Raw genomic sequence first — 7,841 nt, 5'->3', positions numbered from 1 at the left:
AAACTCAATTGTCTGTGGGAGACTGAGCTTACCATTAATCAGTGCTTTGTTTTCACTATTTGATAAACTCTATGTAGGTCATTTGCTTTCTACAAATACACTTGTTCCACTAGCTGAACAAATGCCCTCCCACCTCTTATTCTCCACTGCAAGAATTTTCACTGTTCTATTCTGGTCAAAGTACTTCTCAAGGAAAAAAAAAAACCTAGCTCTGAATTCCCTAGAGAAAAAATATTTTTAAATACCCAATTAATATTCTTCTTAAGACTTGGTAGTCTTATTTGGGTTATTAATATATGGTTTCCCTATTAAAAAACTTTTATTTGGTAACCAAAATAATTTTTTTATTTTAGTTGAGTTTCTTAAGTTTTAGCTGTCTAGTCCTAGTTGAAGTTGGAATACATTTTTGCTAATATTCTATTTAAAGATTACTGAGAAAGAAAAGGATGGAAAGACAGCATAGAGAGGAATTGAACAAGACTGAGGAATTAAGAGAATGTGGAGATCAGACACTGACAAAGAATAGAGATTGGAGAAAGTTTATACAGTGACAAAGACACAGAGAAATGAACTGAGGAGGAACTGAGCCAGACAAGGACTTTCAAAGGGCTTGGTACCTGGGTCTAATGAGGGATAGTTTGTTCATTTCCCTTCCATAATTTCTGGAAGCCCTTCTGATCAATACCGATCAGTAATTATCAATAAGACTCAGAAATTGTACAGAAAACTAGATACTCAGTAACTTTTCCACTTTGAACAAAAGTTCTTTCCTACAAAACTATCTTTTCTGATTCACACAATACAGCATGAGAGAAAAACAGACTTCCCCTAAGTATTTAAAAAAATTACATTATAATATTTTCATAAAAAAGAAATTTTCATCAACTGCCAATCACTAAGGAAATGCATGGACGTATTGGCGCTAGAGATAGTACAGCAGATAAGGCACTTGCCCTGTATGTGTCAGACTCAGGCTCAGTTCTCCGAGTGCACTGTCAGGAGTAACTGCTGAATATCACTGAATGTGTACAAAAACAAACAAAAAAGAAGGGTCAGAGCAGTGGCGCAAGCGGCAGGGCATCTGCCTTGAACATACTAACCTAGGACAGACAGTGGTTCAATCCCCCAGCGTCTATGATCCCCCAAGCTAGGAGCGATTTCTGAGCACATAGCCAGGAGTAATCCCTGAGCATCACCAGATGTGGTCCAAAAACAAAAAGAAAAAAGAAAACAAACAAAAAGAGGAACTCATGAAAATATTATAAATGATCCAACAGAATTATGCTTTTTATTTTTTTCCAATAAAGTTGGAAAATAACTAGCAAATGTAGCAAGTAACATTAATAGAACTAGTCTATTAAAATATTTTATAGCTTCCATTTGGGATAGAAATTTTTATTATTTTCTTATAAAATATTTAATTCTTAATTAAGTAAAACCTAGAATATTAAAGACCACACACATTTCTAATATATTAAGAGTAGGTATAACCTCAAAATATATATGCAAAAATATATATGCAGGATGTTGCTCTAGGATTTAAACTGTTAGTAGTGGTTTTACACTGATAATTCAATTTTAATACTGTCCTGAAAATGCAAGTTTTGTCATGGCAGATTTACTTAAAAATATGTAATAAATAAATATCAAAAAAAAACCAATTGTCTTCCTCAAGAGTCAAGTGATTTCATAAAAAAGTAGTTATGAGGGGCCGGAGAGATAGCACAGTGGTAAGGCATTTTTGCCTTAGACGCAGTGGGAAGGTGGTTCAAATCTCAGCATCCCAGATGATATCCCAAGCCTGCCAGGAATATTTAAAAAAATTGTACATTATCAAACTTTCATAAAAAAGAAATTTTCATCAACCGCCAATCACTAATGAAATGCATGGAAGTACTGGCTAGAGATGAGCGTAGAGCTCAGGAGTAACCCCTGAGCACTGCTGGGTGTGACCCCCCCACCAAAAAAAAAAAGAAAAAGTAGTTATGAAATTTACACCAAAAGGGAAGAATTATGAGAATAAATTTCATATTTTAAGGAAACTGCTGAGTACAACCTCACTTAAGATTCTGAAAAGAATAATAATCCAGACTAATTTAGTTCTCCTTATCTTCTGTCTTACTGAAAACAACTCTATATAAAACAACTATGAAAAATGAGCTTAATTAGAAGTCACTTCCTCATAAATGTTATTGTTCACAATTTTACCTACATAATTATTATTTCATTAGAACTGCTTTAGTTTAATTGCTTTCCTGGTTGGGGGTTATTAGTTTCTAATTTTAAGTGCTTACTACACATGTCAGGCTTTGTGCAAAAGATGTCACCTACTTAATTTGGGGGGTACATTTTATTATTCTTATTTTTATAAAGACAAATAAAACTCAGAGATTTGAAATGCCATACCTACTAGCAGCAAAATCAAGATTCATATTCAAAACCATAAAATATCTTCCTTCCTTGGTATGCTTAAACTTTTACTCAAGTATCATGGGGCTTGGGATGTAGCTCAGCAGTAGAGTGCAAATTTTCATGTGTGAAGACCTAGCACCAAGACAATTCAATGATACATGTTATACCACAGTAAATCCTAAGAATTCTACTAAATAGTTTGCTAGTAATTAATAAAAAATTTCAGTAATAAGGGGGCCGGAGAGATAGCATGGAGGTAAGGCGTTTGCCTTTCATGCAGAAGGTCATTGGTTCGAATCCCGGCATCCCATATGGTCCCCGAGTCTGCCAGGAGTGATTTCTGAGCATAGAGCCAGGAGTAACCCCTGAGTGCTGCTGAGTGTGACCCAAAAAACAAAAAAAAAAAAAAAATTTCAGTAATAAGATTAGTAATGATAAAATTAATAATATAGATGCAATATTACTTCAGCTATTCATATTTGAAAACCTGTCAAATGTACATCTTCCAGATCAATAAAAAATCTGAAAACTGGATAGTAAATTGTTTTCATTATTAAAAAGAGAAGTGCCAAGGAATATTTGGTGAATATTCAGAGCATAGGTCCTGGATCTGATGCTTCAATTCTGACTATAATTATTGGCTATGTGGAAAAACAAAATATTCCACTTCTCTTAAAAGCCTATCTAAAGTGTTTTCACTTCTTATAATCACTTGTTGTATTTTGCACATAAGAACATTAAATGAGTTTAATATAAAGCACTTGTCACATAAGCACTAAAAATTGTTGGCTCATATAATCCAAGGTGTATTTAAATACATCAAAGATGCATTTAGCTATTTCATGCTTTTCTCTCATTTTAAGTAACAAAATTAGTTTAAGATTTAAAGCAAGGACTGGAGAGACAATGAGTAAGACACCTGCTTTGTATGTGGCCAACCCTGGTTTGATAATAGAATTATATATGGACACCTGACCTAAAGCCCTGAAAAAAAATGGGGGGGAGTACTGTTTTGTTCATTCTAGAATACCATATAATAGGAAATATACATGTAGTCATTTCAGATTTTTCTTTCATTTAGTAATATGCACTTAAGGAATATGTCTTTTCTTGGCTATACAGCTTGTTTCTTTTTAGTGGAGGATATATCCATTGTACTGTTTACCTACAAAAGGACATATACTTTCTGCCAATAAAGAACAAGATGACTATAAATATCTTTGGGTCTTTGTGTAGCCACAGGTTTTCAATTTATTTGGGTAGATAGTAGGGAACAACTGCTAGATTACATGTTAAGAATGTGAAAATATCCTTAGGGAATGTTTTGTTCATTGCATCTCCCATTTTGTTAAAAATGGTGGTTGTTAAGTTTTATAAATACTTTTATGTATCTTGGGTTTTGCTTTTTGGTTAGTTTATTTTTGTGATTTAGTGGTACTCAGGGTTTACTCAAGAATGTACTCAAGAATGATTCTGGGAAGGCTCAGTGGACCATATGAGGTGCCAAGGATTGAAACTGGTTATTCACGTGCAAGGCAAATGATCTACCACCTGTACTATCACTCCAGCCCCTTGACTCCTTTATCAGAGGAGCAGTGGGCAAATATTGTCTCTCAGCCTATGGAGTGTCTTTATACTTTAGCCATCATTTCTTTTTTTTTTTTTTTTATATTTCTGCATCTTCATTTTTTTTTTTTTTGTACAAATACAACAATTTTAACCAATGGGAGCATAAACACATTTTGATGGCGGGAAGGATAAAGAGGAACCTGGCAGGATGGGGGGAGGGGAAGCAAATTCCATCATTTCTTTTTTATTTTGTTTTGTTTTTCTTGGGGCACACCAAGTAATTCTCAGGGTTTACTCTTGACTCTGCACTCAGGGAACACTACTGGTGAGCTCAGGGAACATATGGGATGCCAAGGATCAAACTCTAATCAGATAAACTCATTCAAGGCAATGGCCTAACCCTTTGTACTATTATTTAGCCTTCATGTCTTTTCTTTCTTTTTTTTTTTGGTAATATCTTTAAGCACCATGGTTACAAACATGTTTGTAATTGTGTTTCAGTCATAAAGAGAACATTCCCCTTCACCAGGGCAACATTCCCACCACCAATGACCCCCAAATGGAGAAGTCAGTTTTCCTAACACCATTTGTGGAAGACTCTTCCTTGCTTCTCTTACATCCAGCTCCTTTGTCAAAGATTAGCTGTCCATCTACCTAAGAGTCTCTCTCTGGGTTCTCAATTCAATACTTTTGTCTGAGAGTCTGTTTTTATTCTAGTTTCACACCTAAAGACATACAGATAGGCACATATGCTCCTTGGGCCCATCCACATGGTACCTGCATGTACATATCACCTGCATCTTCCCTCTTGAGATGTGGACTTTTCTCCTTTCATGCTAGGTCATATACAGGGCACAATCCATCTTTTGAGAAGCTCATGTAGTCTCTTGAACTCACTATTTTCTCCCTTTCTTATCCTTTCCTTCTCTTTCCTCTGTACCTTCCCAATAAAATATTTCACTTTACGAAAAAGACATATAGATGGCTAGTAGATACATGAAGCAACAATTTTTCACCACTTTGCAGGAAAAATAAATAAAAACAATAAATTATTTCTATATCATTCTAAAAACTGAAAAAAGGAAAGAAAAAAGTGGATGGGACCCAGGGGCAAAGCAGTTTCAGGAACACAGAGTGGAAATAAAAAAGTCAGCCCTATATACTCAAACCAATGTCAACAACAGTAGAATCAAGAGACCCAGACTATAACAAGCTATACACAAAATGGACCTGTTCCAGTAGCAATCTAGGGGTATAAGGACAGAGGTATGAGATGCATGCTGAGAACTATGTGGAGGGAGGTCAACACAGGGGGTGGGAATAGCCCTAATTCACTGTCTCTAAGTAACTGAATACAATTGTGAAAGACTTGTAATTCACATTGGTCTCAATAAAAACTATCAGACATGCCTTCACACTAGTGAGATAGCTACAGACTTAGAAAAAAAAAGCCATGTTGCACGGATGTGGAAAAAAAGGAACACGTATCCACTGCTAGTGGAAAAGTAGATTGCTGTAGCTTGTTTGGTAAACAATATGGACAGTTCTCAAAGATCTAACAATTGAACTTCCAAGCAACACAGCATTGTTACTACTTGGCATCTACCTCAAGAGCCCAAAAACACTATTTTGGAAAAGCATTTTAGCCTAAGTGTTTATTGAAGCCGTAACACATATCTAATGATTGTAAATAACCTCAGTGACCAAATGACTGGATCAAGGAATTGTGACATAAACACACAAAGGCTAAAAGAAAAGATGAAATCATGCAATTTTTAGCTACCTGGAACTAGAGGGCGTCATGCTGAGAGAAGTCAGTAAAAAAGGAAAGAAATAGATACAGAATGATACTATAATGTTTGGGAATATAAAGAAATTCAGCAAGGGATCAACAAATGGCCAAAGACAAGTTACCCTTAATGAATAGCATACTACTTTTGATAACCATATAGGGTTGGCCTAAAATCACCGTTTTTGCTACACTTATTGCAATCTTCAATTTGCTCCCCTTTCCTGCACTATTTCATCCTATACAGGGTTGGCTTAAAAATCTAAGCAAGCATCTTTCTACACCTGGAACAATCTGCAGTTTACTTCTGGTGTTTCAGATATACTTGTAAGCATATTTGTAAGTGAAGTCAAGAGTTAAGGAAAACCAAATTGCAAAAAATATCTGTAACTGTTAATATAACAAAGGGACAAATACTTGCCACATTCATTACTTATTCGGGGCCTTACACTTACAAAGTAGGTGACCTAATGCTTGAGTTCCCAAATCTTTGATAGCTACGTACGATTAGACCTTTTCAAGGAATGTGACACTGTAGTGTTTCACTGTAGTGAGTAAAAACAGAACAGTGCCAGAGAGATATCACCACCACACCAACCACCACTAGAGTTCCACCCCAAGCTCTGCATAATGTCCTCCATATCAAGGATCACCAGTTTTTGAGCATCACGAGTGTCGCCCAAAAGGACTGTCAGTAAGGCTGGATCTATAAAGTATAAAATGAGCGTTGAAATTCGATGTGAGTTCAAATCATTCAACTTGCCAGTTTTCAAAACCTTGGAACTGCTCAAAAAAAAATACACACACACACACACACACACACACACACACACACACACACACACACACAAAATCCCTTTGATCATGATTCAGCAATGATTGAACACCGGGTCCAGCGCAGGGCTTGAGTACTGTGATCTTCTCTAACTAGCACCTTCCTAGTTTCTCACATGGAGCAAGAATTAACATTGCACGCTCCGATGTAAGCAAACATGGCAAAGACGTTGCTAAAAGCCAGAAATCCAACTGCTTGGTTTCTCTGCACTCACAAACAGCTTTTGCAGTTCTTCCTTGCTTTGAACTCCGGGGTAAAAAAAAAAAAGAATATTGTTTCTCCTGTGTCCTCTGAATCCGAAATTCACACCTGCGCCAAAGGATTAAGACCTTCTCTGTAACAACAGCAGCGGGAGTGGAGCACCTGGCAGGAGGAAAATGCAACGTCTTGTCAGTAACTGTTACCACAGACACAGCTGAAAGCTCCCCAGAAACGGCCACTTTTCGCGCGCGGGGCGGCGACCGGAAGTGACGACAGCGCGCGCAGGCCCGCCCCCCGGGAGAGGCGGGAGCGAGGGGGCGCGCGGGGGCCGGGGGCGGGGCGCGGCCGTAGCTCCGCTTCCGGTGGCTCGTCGCGCTCGCTCACACCAGCCGCAGCCACTCTCGCCCGCGGCCGCTTCCTCCATCCTGGTATTTTGCGGAGCCTCCATCCTGGTTCTTCCCAAGTGCCCGGACCCAAAACAGGAAGTAAGTGCGATGGAACCTTCAGGTCCCAACCGCCGCCAGGGCCGCTCCGCCCAGCGGCGCCCGCCCGCTCGGCCCGGCCCCCCCGGCCGCCTCGACTGCTCCCGCCGGCCGGCCGGCGCTGGGAGTCGGCTGCAGGGCGCCGCGGGCGGAGCCGGGCCTTGGGGACGCGCTCGCCGCGGGGCCCGCACGCTCGGGCCGGGCCTGCGGCGGGGACTGGGCAGCGAGCGAGTCGCCCGGCCCGGCCGCGATCCGGCGGGGGCGGAAAATGGCGGCGGCTCCGGAGGAGCTCAATGGCGCCGGGACCCCTGGGGGTGGGGTGGGCCAAGGAGTCGGACCTGGCGCGGCGCGGAGGGGGCCTCCCGCGCTCCCTCGCTCGCTTCCTTCGGGCGTTCTTCAGCGATTTACTTTGTTGCCTTTTCTGCGCGTAGCCTGGCTTTCCGTCGTGGGGGGAGAGTTGGGCGGGTCTCGGCCCCCCTGGTTTTTCGCTTTTGGGGTTTTGTTTCTGGCTCTTCGCAACCTCGCTGCCTTCGGGACTCGCCCCCTGCGCGCC

General features: G+C 40.1%; 1 protein-coding gene across 1 annotated transcript in view; it reads left to right on the top strand.

Annotated features, from left to right (window-relative positions):
- Window positions 1-7,174: 7,174 nt before the first annotated feature.
- DMTF1 (cyclin D binding myb like transcription factor 1) overlaps window positions 7,175-7,841 on the top strand; it is a 41,852-nt gene continuing 41,185 nt past the window's right edge. The window contains exon 1 of the mRNA XM_049771055.1: window positions 7,175-7,291. The gene's annotated coding sequence lies outside the window, so the exon portion shown is untranslated. The remainder of the gene's footprint in view (window positions 7,292-7,841) is intronic.

Source organism: Suncus etruscus, chromosome 1, assembly GCF_024139225.1.
Source record: "Suncus etruscus isolate mSunEtr1 chromosome 1, mSunEtr1.pri.cur, whole genome shotgun sequence".
Lineage (NCBI taxonomy): Eukaryota > Metazoa > Chordata > Mammalia > Eulipotyphla > Soricidae > Suncus > Suncus etruscus.
Note: the sequence above shows the minus strand (reverse complement) of the source record. Positions and strands in the feature narration are given on the sequence as shown.